The following is a 17,626-nucleotide window of genomic DNA, read 5'->3' on the forward strand; positions in this document are numbered from 1 at the left end:
CGCACCTTTTCTATTCATATACTGTCTTTATACTAGGTCCTAGGCCAGACCATCTCTACTACATGAGAGAGAGAGAGAGAGAGAGAGAGAGAGAGAGAGAGAGAAAGAGAGAGAGAGAGAGAGAGAGAGAGAGAGAGAGAGAGAGAGAGAGAGATAACATTCTCAGCATAAGTCATATCAGGTCATACATTTTTATTTATGAATTTAATTGAATTTAATATAATTGTTATATTTATTTATTATCTTGATTTGATTTAAGAGAGAGAGAGAGTGTTTTTTTTTAAGGAGGGTTTTGTTCACTCCCTATCTCCTGTAACCTACAGTAACAGTACAGTCTGGTTTCATGATGTACTGTAGACATACATTTGATGTAGAAGACAATGTCTTAAATACGATCAGCTTTTTGTAAACTCCACACAGTCATGGGAGTGAGTGCCCTTTAACATTCCTTCAGTACGCTGCCATCCTTACTGTACCGTACTGTATAAACATATTTAAAAGACCATTTTCATCAGATGATACAGTGCTTTATACAGTTCCACTTTCCCGCTGAGATAAAATCAGCCTTGGTTGAAACACTCATACAAGAACACTAGTCCTTTAGAATTCAATGATACTATTCAGCCAGCCAGTCAGCTGATTGGCTGGGGTACCATTTCTGCTTTCCTTCCCGTGATATATAAGTTTAATCTCTTTCAGCAGTGTTCACTGTTCAGAAATGGTTCTCTTTTCATAATATCAATAATTTCTCTCTCTATCCTGTACACGCACACACACACCTCTATATCCTGTTGGACGTCAGTCTGTCTGTCAGGACAGGAGTGGCTCCCTGGTCGGTCAAAGTGCTCAGCCAGACAGGGGATGAATGTTGTTTTTTGTACCCCTGGTCTGTGTGGGCTAGCCTACAACCCACCACCTCTACCCCCCCCCCCAACCTAACCCAACCCAACTCTGGCTGTGTGGGCTAGCCTACAACCCACCACCTCTAACCCCCCCCCCCCCCCCAACCTAACCCAACCCAACTCTGGCTGTGTGGGCTAGCCTACAACCCACCACCTCTACCCCCCCCCCCCCCCCCCAACCTAACCCAACCCAACCCTGGCTGTGTGGGCTAGCCTACAAACCACCACCTCTACCCCCCCCCCCCCAACCTAACCAAACCCAACTCTGGCTGTGTGGGCTAGCCTACAACCCACCACCTCTACCCCCCCCCCCCCCCCCCCCAACCTAACCCAACCCAACCCTGGCTGTGTGGGCTAGCCTACAAACCACCACCTCTACCCCCCCCCCCCCCCCCCCAACCTAACCAAACCCAACTCTGGCTGTGTGGGCTAGCCTACAACCCACCACCTCTACCCCCCCCCAACCTAACCCAACCCAACCCTGGCTGTGTGGGCTAGCCTACAAACCACCACCTCTACCCCCCCCCCAACCTAACCCAACCCAACTCTGGCTGTGTGGGCTAGCCTACAACCCACCACCTCTACCCCCCCAACCTAACCCAACCCAACTCTGGCTGTGTGGGCTAGCCTACAACCCACCACCTCTACCCCCCCCCCCAACCTGACCCAACCCAACTCTGGCTGTGTGGGCTAGCCTACAACCCACCACCTCTACCCCCCCCCCAACCTAACCCAACCCAACTCTGGCTGTGTGGGCTAGCCTACAACCCACCACCTCTACCCCCCCCCCCCCCCCAACCTAACCCAACCCAACCCTGGCTGTGTGGGCTAGCCTACAACCCACCACCTCTACCCCCCCCCCCCCCCCCCAACCTAACCCAACCCAACTCTGGCTGTGTGGGCTAGCCTACAAACCACCACCTCTACCCCCACCCCCCCCCCCAACCTAACCCAACCCAACTCTGGCTGTGTGGGCTAGTCTACAACCCACCACCTCTACCCCCCCCCCCAACCTAACCCAACCCAACTCTGGCTGTGTGGGCTAGCCTACAAACCACCACCTCTACCCCCCCCCCCAACCTAACCCAACCCAACTCTGGCTGTGCGGGCTAGCCTACAACCCACCACCTCTACCCCTCCAACCTAACCCAACCCAACTCTGGCTGTGTGGGCTAGCCTACAACCCACCACCTCTACCCCCCCCCCCCCCCCCAACCTAACCCAACCCAACTCTGGCTGTGTGGGCTAGCCTACAACCCACCACGTCTACCCCCCCCCCCCCCCAACCTAACCCAACCCAACTCTGGCTGTGTGGGCTAGCCTACAACCCACCACCTCTACCCCCCCCCCCCCCCCCAACCTAACCCAACCCAACCCTGGCTGTGTGGGCTAGCCTACAAACCACCACCTCTACCCCCCCCCCCACCCCCCCCCCCCCCAACCTAACCAAACCCAACTCTGGCTGTGTGGGCTAGCCTACAACCCACCACCTCTACCCCCCCCCCCAACCTAACCCAACCCAACTCTGGCTGTGTGGGCTAGCCTACAACCCACCACGTCTACCCCCCCCCCCCCCCCCAACCTAACCCAACCCAACTCTGGCTGTGTGGGCTAGCCTACAACCCACCACCTCTACCCCCCCCCCAACCTAACCCAACCCAACCCTGGCTGTGTGGGCTAGCCTACAAACCACCACCTCTACCCCCCCCCCCCCCCCCCCAACCTAACCAAACCCAACTCTGGCTGTGTGGGCTAGCCTACAACCCACCACCTCTACCCCCCAACCTAACCCAACCCAACTCTGGCTGTGTGGGCTAGCCTACAACCCACCACGTCTACCCCCCCCCCCCCCCCCCAACCTAACCCAACCCAACTCTGGCTGTGTGGGCTAGCCTACAAACCACCACCTCTACCCCCCCCCCCCCAACCTAACCCAACCCAACTCTGGCTGTGTGGGCTAGCCTACAAACCACCACCTCTACCCCCCCCCGCAACCTAACCCAACCCAACTCTGGCTGTGTGGGCTAGCCTACAACCCACCACCTCTACCCCTCCAACCTAACCCAACCCAACTCTGGCTGTGTGGGCTACCTACAACCCACCACGTCTACCCCCCCCCAACCTAACCCAACCCAACTCTGGCTGTGTGGGCTAGCCTACAAACCACCACCTCTACCCCCCCCCCCCCAACCTAACCAAACCCAACTCTGGCTGTGTGGGCTAGCCTACAACCCACCACCTCTACCCCCCCCCCCCAACCTAACCCAACCCAACTCTGGCTGTGTGGGCTAGCCTACAACCCACCACCTCTACCCCCCCAACCTAACCCAACCCAACTCTGGCTGTGTGGGCTAGCCTACAACCCACCACCTCTACCCCCCCCCCAACCTGACCCAACCCAACTCTGGCTGTGTGGGCTAGCCTACAACCCACCACCTCTACCCCTCCCCCAACCTAACCCAACCCAACTCTGGCTGTGTGGGCTAGCCTACAACCCACCACCTCAAACCCCCCCCCCAACCTAACCCAACCCAACTCTGGCTGTGTGGGCTAGTCTACAACCCACCACCTCTACCCCCCCCCCCCAACCTAACCCAACCCAACCCTGGCTGTGTGGGCTAGCCTACAACCCACCACCTCTACCCCCCCCCCCCCCCCCCAACCTAACCCAACCCAACTCTGGCTGTGTGGGCTAGCCTACAAACCACCACCTCTACCCCCCCCCCAACCTAACCCAACCCAACTCTGGCTGTGCGGGCTAGCCTACAACCCACCACCTCTACCCCTCCAACCTAACCCAACCCAACTCTGGCTGTGTGGGCTAGCCTACAACCCACCACCTCTACCCCCCCCCCCCCCCCCCCCAACCTAACCCAACCCAACTCTGGCTGTGTGGGCTAGCCTACAACCCACCACGTCTACCCCCCCCCCCCCAACCTAACCCAACCCAACTCTGGCTGTGTGGGCTAGCCTACAAACCACCACCTCTACCCCCCCCCCCCCCCCCCAACCTAACCAAACCCAACTCTGGCTGTGTGGGCTAGCCTACAACCCACCACCTCTACCCCCCCAACCTAACCCAACCCAACTCTGGCTGTGTGGGCTAGCCTACAACCCACCACGTCTACCCCCCCCCCCCCCCCAACCTAACCCAACCCAACTCTGGCTGTGTGGGCTAGCCTACAAACCACCACCTCTACCCCCCCCCCCCCCAACCTAACCCAACCCAACTCTGGCTGTGTGGGCTAGCCTACAAACCACCACCTCTACCCCCCCCCGCAACCTAACCCAACCCAACTCTGGCTGTGTGGGCTATCCTACAACCCACCACCTCTACCCCCCCCCCCCCCCCCAACCTAACCCAACCCAACTCTGGCTGTGTGGGCTACCTACAACCCACCACGTCTACCCCCCCCCAACCTAACCCAACCCAACTCTGGCTGTGTGGGCTAGCCTACAACCCACCACCTCTACCCCCCCCCCCCAACCTAACCCAACCCAACTCTGGCTGTGTGGGCTATCCTACAACCCACCACCTCTACCCCCCCCCCCCCAACCTAACCAAACCCAACTCTGGCTGTGTGGGCTAGCCTACAACCCACCACCTCTACCCCCCCCCAACCTAACCCAACCCAACCCTGGCTGTGTGGGCTAGCCTACAAACCACCACCTCTACCCCCCCCCCCCCCAACCTAACCCAACCCAACTCTGGCTGTGTGGGCTAGCCTACAACCCACCACCTCTACCCCCCCCCCCCCCCCAACCTAACCCAACCCAACCCTGGCTGTGTGGGCTAGCCTACAACCCACCACCTCAAACCCCCCCCAACCTAACCCAACCCAACTCTGGCTGTGTGGGCTAGTCTACAACCCACCACCTCTACCCCCCCCCCAACCTAACCCAACCCAACCCTGGCTGTGTGGGCTAGCCTACAACCCACCACCTCTACCCCCCCCCCCCAACCTAACCCAACCCAACTCTGGCTGTGTGGGCTATCCTACAACCCACCACCTCTACCCCCCCCCCCCCAACCTAACCAAACCCAACTCTGGCTGTGTGGGCTAGCCTACAACCCACCACCTCTACCCCCCCCCAACCTAACCCAACCCAACCCTGGCTGTGTGGGCTAGCCTACAAACCACCACCTCTACCCCCCCCCCCAACCTAACCCAACCCAACTCTGGCTGTGTGGGCTAGCCTACAACCCACCACCTCTACCCCCCCAACCTAACCCAACCCAACTCTGGCTGTGTGGGCTAGCCTACAACCCACCACCTCTACCCCCCCCCCCCCCCCCAACCTGACCCAACCCAACTCTGGCTGTGTGGGCTAGCCTACAACCCACCACCTCTACCCCCCCCCCCCCAACCTAACCCAACCCAACTCTGGCTGTGTGGGCTAGCCTACAACCCACCACCTCTACCCCCCCCCCCCCCCCCCCAACCTAACCCAACCCAACTCTGGCTGTGTGGGCTAGCCTACAACCCACCACCTCTACCCCTCCAACCTAACCCAACCCAACTCTGGCTGTGTGGGCTAGCCTACAACCCACCACCTCTACCCCCCCCCCCCCCCAACCTAACCCAACCCAACTCTGGCTGTGTGGGCTAGCCTACAACCCACCACCTCTACCCCCCCCAACCTAACCCAACCCAACTCTGGCTGTGTGGGCTAGCCTACAACCCACCACCTCAAACCCCCCCCCCCAACCTAACCCAACCCAACTCTAGCTGTGTGGGCTAGCCTACAACCCACCACCTCTACCCCCCACCCCCCCAACCTAACCCAACCCAACTCTGGCTGTGTGGGCGAGCCGAAAACCCACCACCCCGACCCCCCCCCCCCAACCTAACCCAACCCAACTCTGGCTGTGTGGGCTAACCTACAACCCACCACCTCTACCCCCCCAACCTAACCCAACCCAACTCTGGCTGTGTGGGCTAGCCTACAACCCACCACCTCTACCCCCCCCCCCCAACCTAACCCAACCCAACTCTGGCTGTGTGGGCTAGCCTACAACCCACCACCTCTACCCCCCCCCCCCCCCCAACCTAACCCAACCCAACTCTGGCTGGGTGGAGTGGAGAAGAAAACACGGTGCCGCCATACTCTTTAGTGAGTCACCGTGCCTGCCGGTCTCTCAGTCTGGCCCGTCTCTCAGTCTGGCCCGTCTCTCAGTATGGCCGGTCTCTCAGTCTGGCCGGTCTCTCAGTCTGGCCGGTCTCTCAGTCTGGCCTCTCGCCTCAAGACAGTTTAGAGATACTCTCAGGAGGGACTGTCTGAGGAAACTATGTATTCTGTTCATATGCACGTTTTTCTACTAATCAGGTCTGGTTGAATGTCTGTTCATAGTGCTCATAGGACTCATAGTGCTCATAGTGCTCATAAGACTCATAGTGCTCATAGTGCTCATAGGGCTCATAGTGCTCATAGGACTCATAGTGCTCATAGTGCTCATAGGACTCATAGGACTCATAGTGCTCATAGGACTCATAGTGCTTATAGTGCTCATAGTGCTTATAGTGCTCATAGTGCTCATAGTGCTCATAGTGCTCATAGTGCTTATAGGACTCATAGTGCTCATAGTGCTTATAGGCCTCATAGTGCTCATAGTGCTCATAGGGCTCATAGTGCTCATAGGACTCATAGTGCTCATAGGACTCATAGGGCTCATAGTGCTCATAGGACTCATAGTGCTCATAGGACTCAGAGTGCTCATAGGACTCATAGTGCTCATAGGGCTCATAGTGCTTATAGGACTCATAGTGCTCATAGGACTCATAGTGCTTATAGTGCTCATAGTGCTCATAGTGCTCATAGGACTCATAGTGCTCATAGTGCTCATAGGGCTCATAGTGCTCATAGGACTCATAGTGCTCATAGTGCTCATAGTGCTCATAGGGCTCATAGTGCTCAAAGGCTCATAGTGCTTATAGTGCTTATAGGACTCATAGGGCTCATAGTGCTTATAGGACTCATAGGACTCATAGTGCTCACAGTGCTTATAGGACTCATAGTGCTCACAGAGCTTATAGGACTCATAGAACTCATAGTGCTCATAGGGCTCATAGTGCTTATAGGACTCATAGGGCTCATAGTGCTCACAGTGCTTATAGGACTCATAGAACTCATAGTGCTCATAGGACTCATAGGGCTCATATTGCTTATAGGACTCATAGGGCTCATAGTGCTCATAGTGCTCACAGTGCATATAGGACTCATAGAACTCATAGTGCTCATAGGGCTCATAGTGCTAATAGTGCTCATAGTGCTCATAGGGCTCATAGTGCTTATATGACTCATAGGGCTCATAGTGCTCACAGGACTCATAGTGCTCATAGTGCTCATAGGACTCATAGTGCTCATAGGACTCATAGGACTCATAGTGCTCATAGTGCTTATAGTGCTTATAGGACTCATAGGGCTCATAGTGCTCATAGGACTCATAGTGCTCATAGTGCTCATAGGACTCATAGGGCTCATAGTGCTCATAGGACTCATAGTGCTCATAGTGCTCATAGGACTCATAGTGCTTATAGTGCTTATAGGACTCATAGGGCTCATAGTGTTCATAGGACTCATAGTGCTCATAGTGCTCATAGGACTCATAGGACTCATAGGGCTCATAGTGCTCATAGGACTCATAGTGCTCATAGTGCTCATAGGACTCATAGTGCTCATAGGACTCATAGGGCTCATAGTGCTCATAGTGCTCACAGTGCTCATAGGACTCATAGTGCTCATAGTGCTCACAGTGCTTATAGGACTCATAGGACTCATAGTGCTCATAGTGCTCACAGTGCTTATAGGACTCATAGGACTCATAGGGCTCATAGTGCTCATATGACTCATAGTGCTCATAGTGCTCATATGACTCATAGTGCTCATAGTGCTCATATGACTCATAGGACTCATAGTGCTCATAGTGCTTATAGGACTCATAGGGCTCATAGTGCTCATAGGACTCATAGTGCTCATAGTGCTCATAGGACTCATAGGACTCATAGGACTCATAGTGCTCATAGTGCTCATAGAACTCATAGGACTCATAGTGCTCATAATGATCATATGACTCATAGTGATCATAGGACTCATTGTGATCATAGTGATCATAGGACTCTGATCAACATAAGTGCACTATGTAGAGACTAGTGTCCCATTTGGGACTCAGTCAATGTATTCAGGTGGATGTATTGGTTTTACCATAAGAACCCTCCAAGGGCTCATTTCCCAGAGATCTCAGAGGAGACAGAGAGAATCAATCCACAATCGTCACACAACGAGGCCCTTTTATATATTTTTTTAACTCAACATTCCAAACAGGTTTCCAAAGTCAAGCAGAAGCGTAGGGTGTTTGGTTTGAATGGGTTTACACTGCCGCAGGCTTTCTAGTAGAACCCATGCTGGAGGGTAGAGGTACAGGGGTGGTGGGGGGAAGTATAGCTACTGGATGTTCACACACACACACACACACACACACACACACACACACACACACACACACACACACACACACACACACACACACACACACACACACACACACACACACACACACACACACACACACACACACACTGCACACACACTGCACACACACTGCACACACACACACACTGCACACACTGCACACACACACACACACACACAAAGGAGGGCTTTCTTCAGCAGGCTTTAGGCTTTCTTTTGCTTTCTTAACTCCTACTCCCATTAAATCTCTTTTACACGGCCCCGCATGAGTCCAGGAGACGTGAGAGAGGAGTCAGTTGAAGCAGGTCAGTAAGCCAGAAAGTGCGTCGCAAATGGCACCCTATTCCCTATGTAGTGCACTACTGTTGACCAGAGGTCTATGGGTCCTTGTCTAAAGTAGTGCACTAAAATAGGGAATAAGTTGCCATTTGGGATGCACTCATGCAGTCAGTTAGGCAATATGTTGAGCGCACTGAAGCATGAGGTTAGTCAGCCCCAGAGGACCTCACTGAAGGACTCCGAGGACCCATCTAGGGCTCCCTGAAGCTGTCAACTCAACAACAATCGCCTCACTTTAGAGAATAAATCCTAACTTTAGAGAATAAATTCTAACTTTAGAGAATAAATCCTCACTTTAGAGAATAAATCCTAACTTTAGTATCTAAATCATGAATATATCATCTAAATGTGAGGTGTCCGTACAGAACTCTGACAAATAAAACAAAATACCAACTTTGTGTTTATAGTACAGTGCACTTATCACTGAAGATGTCGACGCACAGCTATCACCTCACTGTCCTATCTAAATCCTGTCTATCGGCTAGAATTAACTTTCATACACGCAGTACTGTCACGATCGTCGTAACATTGAAGAGAGGAGGACCAAGGCGCAGCGTGACAACAATACATCTTCTTTTAATTATAACGAAGAACACTGACAAACTAATCAAAACAACAAACGAACGTGAAGCTATAAAACGAAAGTGCAGACACAAGCAACTAACGTATTGTCTCCCGGGTGGCGCAGTGGTCTAGGGCACTGCATCGCAGTGCTAGCTGCACCACCAGAGTCTCTGGGTTCGCGCCCAGGCTGGGCTGGGTTCGCGCCCAGGCTCTGTCGCAGCCGGCCGCAACCGGGAGATCCGTGGGGCGACGCACAATTGGCATAGCGTCGTCCGGGTTAGGGAGGGTTTGGCCGGTAGGGAGGGTTTGGCCAGTAGGGATATCCTTGTCTCAGTATGTAAAAATGTAATAAAATGTATGCACTCTACCGTAAGTCGCTCTGGATAAGAGCGTCTGCTAAATGACTAAAATGTAAATGTAAAATGTATAGACATAGACAATCACCCACGAACTACCTAATGAATATGGCTGCCTAAATATGGTTCCCAATCAGAGACAACGATAGACAGCTGTCTCTAATTGAGAAACAATCTAGGCAACCACAGACATACATACACCTAGACTAGACACTTTAACCAACTAAGCCACAGCACCCATAAACATACAAAACCCCCTAGACAATACTAAAACACATACATCCCCCATGTCACACCCTGACCTAACTAAAATAATAAAGAAAACAAAGATAACTAAGGCCAGGGCGTGACAAGTACAGTACCCTTAACCCTGGAGGAATACCCTCAGACCAAACAATCTGGTACCCTTAACCCTGGAGAACTACCCTCAGACCAAACAATCTGGTACCCTTAACCCTGGAGGAATACCCTCAGACCAAACAATCTGGTACCCTTAACCCTGGAGGAATACCCTCAGACCAAACAATCTGGTACCCTTATCCCTGGAGAACTACCCTCAGACCAAACAATCTGGTACCCTTATCCCTGGAGGACTACCCTCAGACCAAACAATCTGGTACCCTTAACCCTGTCTCAGCACTAGCGGCACTAGCTTCACTAGCAGCACTAGCAGCCCTAGCTTCACTAGCAGCACTAGCTGCACTAGCAGCACTAGCAGCACTAGCAGCACTAGCTCTACTAGCTGGACTAGCGGCACTAGCAGCACTAGCAGCACTAGCAGCACTAGCTCTACTAGCTCTACTAGCAGCACTAGCAGCCCTAGCTTCACTAGCAGCACTAGCAGCACTAGCAGCACTAGCTCTACTAGCTGGACTAGCGGCACTAGCGGCACTAGCAGCACTAGCAGCACTAGCAGCACTAGCTCTACTAGCGGCACTAGCGGCACTAGCAGCTAGCACGTTTTGTGTTTATCTACAACTAACAACAACTTCACTCTCACGACGAAAGCTTAAAACACAAGCTATGTTGAAAATGTGCCTCATGCACAAAAAAACACTTTTCTGTTCAAAACAGATAACAAAGACTACTTTGAATGGTGTCTGCTTTTTCCCCATTGGAGAACAGTGCCAAACCAGCAGCCACAAACTGACTGGGACTGCCTAGAAAAACAGAGAGACAGAGAGTGAGAGAGACAGAGAGGGAGAGAGAGACAGAGAGACAGAGAGACAGAGAGAGAGAGACGGAGAGACGGAGAGACAGAGAGAGAGAGAGACGGAGCGACGGAGAGACGGAGAGAGAGAGAGAGAGAGAGAGAGAGAGAGAGAGAGAGAGAGAGAGAGAGAGAGAGAGAGAGAGAGAGAGAGGCCCAGCTGGTAAACATTATAGCTCTGTGGAACACTCATGAATGCACAAATCGTGTAAAATCGGTTGTTGTTATTCACAGGCAGCGGTTGATTGATTGGTTGAGTTGCTGGTTTCAAAGAAACAACACTAAGCATATCTGCCGTCATAGAAACAGACCCTGGGTCTGTTCTAATGCGTCCACCTGCAAATCCGAGGGCCGTGATTGTGCTTCCGTTGTGGGCGTGGAAGGGAAGCAACCTTTATTTGAACGCAATTAGCATATATTAACATGCATTACCATTTCTCCCGACAGTGGGAAGAATCGCTCTGGCGCTGCATGAAACAAAGAGGCCGCTTCACCTGAAAGAGCAGCAGAGGCTGCAGAACAATAATCAAAAGTCCAACGAGGCGCATTGGATTCAGATCGCACTTCATCCTCGCTCTTCCAAACAGGAAGTGACATCTTTTTTTTTTGTTTGGTGCGTTAAAGGAGTGGTTATTTGTTAAAGTTAAACAAAATTCAAAAGGCACTCGCACATCTGAGCAATCTTATTTGTAGGTGCATGGTAACAGTTGAACAAGATGAAGGAAAAAGGAAATCGCACACTGCTCTTGATAGTATCACCGATATTTAATAAGCTTTACGTATCGGCCACACGGCCTTCGTCAGAGCTTTTGTGATTTTTTTGAAATTTGCACCCTTATGTAGACCTGGCCCCACCCACACATCGAAGGGGGTTGGAGAACGGATGTGGGTGGGGCCAGGTCTACATAAGGGTGCAAATTTCAAAAAAATCACAAAAGCTCTGACGAAGGCCGTGTGGCCGATACGTAAAGCTTATTAAATATCGGTGATACTATCAAGAGCAGTGTGCGGTTTCCTTTTTCCTTCAACTAGGGTTAAGTTACCATACACAGCCCTTAAATAAAACCATGAAATCTGGGCAATTGAAACGCAGGAAAACTCTCATACCACGTGACCGGGTTGTTGTCATCTCGAATGTTGTCATTCAAATATTGTTTGATTGGTTGACATGATGAACTCTGCTCATTGGTCAACCGTGCCCAGAGGCCGCTCAAGACTTCAGCTAATTTCATCTTCCATGGGAGCGAGCGCCACGAACCTCGCCACTTTCAAAACATGCGTTTTGACGCCTTTTGTCGCTTACCGCGGCCGATTTGTGCCTTTATAATCTCCCGTGGGAAGATCAAGCACCTGACCAAAGACCCAGGCTCATGGTTGGTTGTCGTTTTAGGTACTCTTTGAAACCAGGAACAGACAGTAAAAACATGACTTCTCAACACAGAGGTTGAAACATTCATAACCAACGGGGCCACTACATCAACATACAAATTGCTTTTGAAATCTCGGGAGAAAATAGAACGTCTATGTTGAACGGTGATATCGCTATCGCTAATATTTAATATCACCAACAGATTACGTGGATTGGAGCTCTTTAGGGGGGGGGGGGAGTGGGAAGATGGAGGCGAGATGGCGTCAAAACCAGAGCCCTCCTGTCAGTCATCTAGTGTATATATAAATCAATGGTTATAGGCCGGTAATTACTGATGGTTAATATAATTATAAAATGGTAGAAGGAGTCGACCTAGCAACAGAAGAACGTTCCTGTTGTTGATAGCACGATCAGCTAACGGAAACCGATGACCTCCTCTAAAATTCAGGGGAGTAGGTTGGTTACTTTACCTCTGTCAGGTCTGGACAACATACTCAAGACTGCCTTCGTAATTACATGCTAGACTAGCCACTGCACATGGCGTGGGGTAAATGGGGTCTAAAGTAGTGGTGATAAAGTGAATGACCGTGGATGACAAAATCGTTTTCTAGGCTAGAATCAGGATGTCTATTATATCTGAAGGGCCCTGGGTCATTATCATTAGAGGCTCCGATAGGTAGAAAACTTACTGAAAGAGGGAGGGACTACCTGGGCGTGTCCAATGAGAAAAGCTCCTATTTTTTTGTATTTCCATTGCAAAACGTTTGCTATGGGTGTGCTCTAATGAATACAACCATGATGTCCCCTGTGGGGTTATAGACCTGGTCATGCTCCTGTACACACACACACACACACACACACACACACACACACACACACACACACACACACACACACACACACACACACACACACACACACACACACACACACACACACACACACACACACACACACACACACACACACACACACACACACACACTGGTATCTCCTGTGGTTTAAAGACGCTGGGCCCTCTGGACCCTCTCACCACTATATCAAACATAACATCCTTATCTACATCCTGGAACTTACCTCCCCACCCACCCCTCTCTCTCTCTCTGACCACCGAGCCTACACAAGATGTTGTCTATAGGGCTACTAATCATTCAGAGTTGTAGGACAATACAGGTGTTAAAATAGAACCATGGATTGTGCCACAGTGAAATATTAGGAGTTTCACTAAATCTCTCAAAATGTGATAATATACAGATGCTGTAAATATGTGTCTGAATAATGAGTTTTTGTTTCAGCAGGATAACATAGAGTCGTCCATCCTCATCTTCCCTGGGTGGATTGTGCCAACCACAGTGTGTGTGTGTCTGGTGTGTGTGTGTGTGTGTGTGTGTGACAGGATAACATCGCGTCCTCCTTCTTCATCCTCCCAGGGTGGATGTTGCCAACGACTACACTACTCTCTCTGTAAACATCCTTGATGATAAGAGTCTTGGGATAATGATGGAGAAATAGCTTCCCCTGCACCCCACCCATCATCTCTGTTTTACCAGAACGGGTCACAGCGTTTTCACCACAGTTTCATCACTTATTGATGCACTTCTTAGAGTGAGAAGTTGGTGCCATTAAGGACCTATCTTAAAGTCAATATAGCAATGTTGGTATTTGAAAAGGGTTAGAGGTGAATATGCACTATGACGTACAGCCCTCAGTACGTGACATTAAGCAGGACAATAACCTCTGGTAGGTAGAGCCCTCAGTACGTGACATTAAGCAGGACAATAACCTCTGGTAGGTAGAGCCCTCAGTACGTGACATTAAGCAGGACAATAACCTCTGGTAGGTAGAGCCCTCAGTACGTGACATTAAGCAGGACAATAACCTCTGGTAGGTAGAGCCCTCAGTACGTGACATTAAGCAGGACAATAACCTCTGGTAGGTAGAGCCCTGGGGTCATTAACGTGACATTAAGCAGGACAATAACCTCTGGTAGGTAGAGCCCTCAGTACGTGACATTAAGCAGGACAATAACCTCTGGTAGGTAGAGCCCTCAGTACGTGACATTAAGCAGGACAATAACCTCTGGTAGGTAGAGCCCTCAGTACGTGACATTAAGCAGGACAATAACCTCTGGTAGGTAGAGCCCTCAGTACGTGACATTAAGCAGGACAATAACCTCTGGTAGGTAGAGCCCTCAGTACGTGACATTAAGCAGGACAATAACCTCTGGTAGGTAGAGCCCTCAGTACGTGACATTTGCCAGCAGCATACCACCCTGCATACCACTGCTGGCTTGCTTCTGAAGCTAAGCAGGGTTGGTCCTGGTCAGTCCCTGGATGGGAGACCAGGTGCTGCTGGAAGTGGTGTTGGAGGGCCAGTAGGAGGCACTCTTTCCTCTGGTCTAAACAAAGATCCCAATGCCCCAGGGCAGTGATTGGGGACACTGCTCTGTGTAGGGTGCCGTCTTTCGGATGGGACGTTAAACGGGTGTCCTGACTCTCTGAGGTCATTAAAGATCCCATGGCACTTATCGTAAGAGTAGGGGTGTTAACCCCGGTGTCCTGGCTAAATTCCCAATCTGGCCCTCAACCATCACGGTCACCTAATAATCCCCAGTTTACAATTGGCTCATTCATCCCCCTCCTCTCCCCTGTAACTATTCCCCAGGTCGTTGCTGCAAATGAGAACGTGTTCTCAGTCAACTTACCTGGTAAAATAACGGTAAAATAAAATAAAATAAATTAAGCAGGACAATAACCTCTGGTAGGTAGAGCCCTCAGTACGTGACATTAAGCAGGACAATAACCTCTGGTAGGTAGAGCCCTCAGTACGTGACATTAAGCAGGACAATAACCTCTGGTAGGTAGAGCCCTCAGTACGTGACATTAAGCAGGACAATAACCTCTGGTAGGTAGAGCCCTCAGTACGTGACATTAAGCAGGACAATAACCTCTGGTAGGTAGAGCCCTCAGTACGTGACATTAAGCAGGACAATAACCTCTGGTAGGTAGAGCCCTCAGTACGTGACATTATGCAGGACAATAACCTCTGGTAGGTAGAGCCCTCAGTACGTGACATTAAGCAGGACAATAACCTCTGGTAGGTAGAGCCCTCAGTACGTGACATTAAGCAGGACAATAACCTCTGGTAGGTAGAGCCCTCAGTACGTGACATTATGCTTGAGAAAAGTAATTCACCGTGTTTATTCTAGAAGTTTACTGAACTACATGACGTGGGGTTACACCGTGGTGTAATACGCTTTAACGTCGTGTAAATATGTGTCTGAATAATGAGTTTAATGAGTTTTAATAGTACAGTAACGAGTAGTCAGAAACCCCACGTGGATAATTACACTAACGAAGACTTAAAAGTTACGCTTCCATTCTCCATGTCACAATATCATAGGATCGAATACTTCATAGGCAGAATGATCTGAACGCTTCTGATTCTCAGACAGACCTGGGTTCAAATACTATTTGAAATAATTGTACTGTCTTTCCTCTTTGATTTGAACCCAGATCTGCTTCTCAGTTCCAGAGATGGAGGTTAATGCACTGTGCTCTCTTCTGCAGGGGAGTAGAAGCTTGTCCTACTGACTTGATTAAGTATATTTATGTTAACTTAAGGAATGTGAGTAGAGTGGAGTTGGTGGGGACCATTCTGCTTTCACTCCTGTATTCCATTTGATTCATGAAACTGAGTCTGAGCCTGGTAATGAAAAACCCTGAGAGAAAACACAACGCACGCACAGACACACATAGACACACACACACACACACACAGACACACGCACAGACACACGCACAGACACACATAGACACACACGCAAACACAGACACACATAGACACACACACAAACACAGACACAGACACACACGCAAACACAGACACACATAGACACACACACAAACACAGACACACGTAGACACACATAGACACACACAGACACAGACACACACACACACACACACACACACAGACACACACAGAGACACAGACACACACAGACACACACAGAGACACAGACACACACAGACACACGTAGACACACATTAACACACATAGACACACACACACACAGAGACACACACACAAACACACACACACACACACACACACACACACACACACACACACACACACACACACACACACACACACACACACACACACACACACACACACACACACACACACACACACACACACACACACACACACACACACACACACACACACACACACAGAGAGAGACACGGACACACAATCAAATCAAGCTGTTCAAACTGAATAATGGAGGTCAGGAAGACATTCAAAAGTGCCAAAAAGAACTTCAGTTTCATTCAAAGAGAACAACAATGGAGATGGAGGAGACTGTGACCGGTTCTCCTTCCAGATGGAGGAGACTGTGACCGGTTCTCCTTCCAGCTCATGATGCGAGATGTTTCTTACCCGGGACGCAACCTAGAAACAGTCACGGACTTGAGGAAACGATGTAGAGGGAAGATCAACTAAAATAACATGTTAATGGTCACAGACACGTGGTTAGCAGATGTTAATGCGAGTGTAGCGAAATGCTTGTGCTTCTAGTTCCCGACAGTGCAGTAATATCTAACAAGTAATCTAACAAATTCCACAACAACTACCTAATACACACAAATCTAAAGGGGTGAATGAGAATATGTACATATAAGTATATGGATGAGCGGTGACCGAGCGGCATAGGGAAGATGCAATAGATGGTATAGAACACAGAATATACATATGAGATGAGTAATGTAAGATATGTAAACATGATTAAAGTGGCATTATTTAAAGTGTGATCCATTTATTAAAGTGGCCAATGATTCAAGTCTGTATGTAGGCAGCAGCCTCTCTGTGTTAGTGATGGCTGTTTAATAAATCTTCTTAAGGCTAGGGGGCAGTATCATGAATTTCTGGATGACTGACGTGCCCAAAGTAAACTGCCTGTTACTCAGGTCCAGAAGCCAGGATATGTATATACTTGGTATAATTGGATATAAACACTCTGAAGTTTCTAAAACTGTTAAAATAATGTCTGTGAGTATAACAGAACTGATACGGCAGGCGAAAACCCAATGAAAATCCATCCGGAAATTATTTTTGAGGTCACAGGCCTTTTCAATGCTAGCCTATGGGATATACAAAAACAAACGGACCCAGATTGCAGTTCCTATGGCTTCCACTAGATGTCAACATTCTTTAGAAAGGGTTTCAGACTTGTTTCTTGAAAAACGAACAAGTAGTTGTATTTTATCCAAGGTGTTCTCATCAGGACAGGTAGACTTTTGGCGCACGTGAACGAGGGCGCACTCTTCGGTATTTTCCTTTTCTATTGAACATCGTTCTGTCCGTCTGAAATATTATCGTTTATTTACATATTAGGGTACCTGAGGAT

Source organism: Salvelinus alpinus, chromosome 27 (assembly GCF_045679555.1).
Source record: "Salvelinus alpinus chromosome 27, SLU_Salpinus.1, whole genome shotgun sequence".
NCBI lineage: Eukaryota > Metazoa > Chordata > Actinopteri > Salmoniformes > Salmonidae > Salvelinus > Salvelinus alpinus.